This window comes from Sinocyclocheilus anshuiensis, unplaced genomic scaffold (assembly GCF_001515605.1).
Source record: "Sinocyclocheilus anshuiensis isolate Anshui unplaced genomic scaffold, SAMN03320099.WGS_v1.1 scaffold638, whole genome shotgun sequence".
Lineage (NCBI taxonomy): Eukaryota > Metazoa > Chordata > Actinopteri > Cypriniformes > Cyprinidae > Sinocyclocheilus > Sinocyclocheilus anshuiensis.
The window spans coordinates 103,153-106,214 of NW_015546035.1; the positions used below are offsets into that span (position 1 = coordinate 103,153).

Consider the following 3,062-nt stretch of genomic DNA (forward strand, 5'->3'; position numbering starts at 1 on the left):
GAGGTGTGCTGTGATTGGCCAGCTATCCAGTGCGTTGTGATTGGCTGAATACCTCAAGCGTGTGACGGAAATGTTACACCCCTCACCATACTGTTGATGCCGTGTCCCGGCCGGAGTGACGAGACACACGTTTAGTTGCATTGCATCGCGCCGTGTTAACATAAAACCCTGTCTGCATTTGTGATCAGAGAAATGACAAACAACAAGTGCTACTCTACACTGCCCAAAACTCGCGTTTGAATCATCAGTGGCAAATCCTTTAAATTAAAACGTACTTACGTGAGTCAGAACTGCCGGCATTTTAGTCTAACGTTACTCTCCCAGGATCAGTAAACAGTCCTCCATAAAATGTGCTGCACACATCTGGATATTTGGGTTAAACTGTTCTGGAGCAGTGTTGTAAATACAACTTAACCACTGATTTGTAGTCGTGTCCTCTTTTGGAAGACCAAACAAAGTAGTTTCGCTTTCACACCGAAAAACACAGCGGCCTAGCGTGAGGGGAAGCCCCGGCTTAGCGTGAGCTGAGGCCAGGCTAGAGTGAGCTAAGACCGGACTAGAGTGAGCAGAGGCGGTGAGGTTGAGAATGGCGCGGCCTACAGTTGTGGTATCACCCCCCACCACCAGCCCTGTTGTACCACCAAGCTCCAACTCCTGATAGATTTTTTTCACCGCGTCTCTTGCTCTGGATGCCATATAGGCTGTGGAAGGTGCGGCTCCAGTGTACTAGCCCTGCCTGTGCCAGGCATCAGCTGTGTGGTGGTGGTCTGCACAGGAGGGTACGGCAGGTGTTAGATATCAACAGATACTACAACCTGGTGACAGAGACCCTGATCTGCACCAGGTGTAGAACCAGCTACCTGTCCTGGAGTCATGCTATGCTGCAGCAGTTGGACCTGGCCCATCGATCTGAATTCAGGGTCATCCTCACACGCAAGTAATTATTTTGCAGTATCCATGTTCCCATTCCATGTTCACTCATGTGCTACCTTTTTTGATAAATATTTCCTACAATAATTAGATACCTGATAATAAGATACTTGAATGAATACTTTTTTCCAAGGTATGCCTGTGACATTCAGGTTCTTCGCTTGCTGCGTGAGAGGGGCATGGGGAATGGCCCAGTGAGGATCATCGGCCAGCTGAGGGAGAACAACTGTGAGGAGTGGTTGAAACATGTAGTTCGGTACACATCAGAGTGTGTGGCCTTTTTTGATAATCCTGGCCTGCATCCACTGCACTTCCAGGAACCGTCACCACTTGCTTCAGTACCCAGCTACAAATGGCTCCTCACTGTATACAGTCAGGACATCCTCAACAGGCTCGATCACATAAAGGCCAGCATAACATCCACGTATGGATCAATTTTAAAAATGGATTCAACTAAGGTCAGATTAGCTGCTTTATTGACTGTACCCTTATCTATAATGTATTGTTAGAACAAAAGAGCTTTATTTGTCAATGTTACTGATTTGGATGCATGTTGTATTATATGCTATGCTTATCGTTTCTTTCAGATCACCAAGAAGTTGAGCAGGCCTGCGAAAGGCACAGCACAGTGGCTTACCTCAGTAAGCAATGAGATAGGTCAGGTGCTGATGAGTGTCCTGACTGCGAATGAAGGGGCTGGGTTAGACCTCATGGCTGCAGGGCTCATGGAGCGATACCAGAGAGCTTGTGTTGATCCTCCCACTGTCATTTATGTGGACTGTGACTGTTGCAAGAAAGTGGGAGAGACTAAACTGAAGAGGCAGTTAAGCGGCTGGCCCGATGTCATCGTCCGCCTAGACATTTGGCATTTTATGCGACGTCTGGCAGAAGGGGGCAAAACTGACGCCCACCAGTTATACCCTACTTTTATGACTAGGCTGTCATCCTGTATTTTTGAGTGGGACGCAGGGGATCTCACTCTGCTGAGAAGGGCCAAGAGGGAGCAACTCACATAACAGGGCTGGCCTGCACTGACGGAGGCAGAGCTGGACCATCACATAAGTAAAGATGAGCTGCTCCAACACTGCAGGAGGAGAACAAGAGGAGAGGAAACCACTATCCTCCTCCTTGATATGCTCATCAGAGAGCTCATGAGTGGCAAGGGGAATGATGCCCTTTGTGTTCCACTCCTTGACAGTGTGAGAATGCAGCACATCTGGAGTGTCCAGAGGCGGCACGTCACCTGTATTCAGGACCCTCCAAATGTGCCACTCTACACAGAAACTGGAACCATAAACAAGGGTGGGGTGGTTCTAAAGACTTGTCACCTACACTGCCACTGCCACTACACTGCCACCTAAGCAGATTTATTCCAGGTTTGTCATGTCAGAATATACCACATCTTGCCACTAATTCCTGTTTATTTAGATATTTTCAGATAACAGATAATATTTTCTCTTTTGCATTTTCTCAAAACAATGTTTGGCTTTCCATTTCTTTTTCTAGGGAACAGCGCAAACAGCCTGGACTTCCATATTTATCTCCTGGAAGGTTTGATACACTAGAATCAGGACCGGGCTGCAGCTGCTGTTGCAGATGGAGGTTCAACTCTGCGCACTTACACAGGGGAGCTGGTTTACTCTGTCAATGAGAACTACGATAAGTTGTATGGCAGGAAATTGGTCCCTAGCTTCACTCCACCTGCAGTATACACAGGTAAAAATATTTTGATAAATGCAGTTCACGATGTAGCATGTTTTTGTTAAAATTACAAGTGCTTCTGGACAATAATAATGTCATTTTGACATATCAGAGAAAAATTATACTACCAGAATTTTTGTACACTGGATTCTTTGTTCTAGGTGTCAGGGCAGAAAATAAAATACATAGTAGAATATAGAGTAATCCTGTCTTTTTTTGATACCCTCTGAATTATATATTTTTTGTTCATGCAGAAGCTGACAACAAAAATATTTACTGCATTTCAGAATAAACCTTTCTGATTAATTTCCTTTAAAGGTCCCATATTGTCAAAACTGAAATTTCCTGGCTTTTTTCAGGATTACTGAGGTCTAGGGGCTATTTAACTACCATACAAGTTTCAAAACAGTCAGTCCACAGTCAAATGCACA

At 45.3% G+C, this 3,062-nt stretch overlaps 1 pseudogene; it reads left to right on the forward strand.

The window, feature by feature from the left end:
• The window catches only part of LOC107698836 (uncharacterized), a 7,199-nt pseudogene that overhangs the window by 1,400 nt on the left and 2,737 nt on the right, over window positions 1-3,062 (forward strand).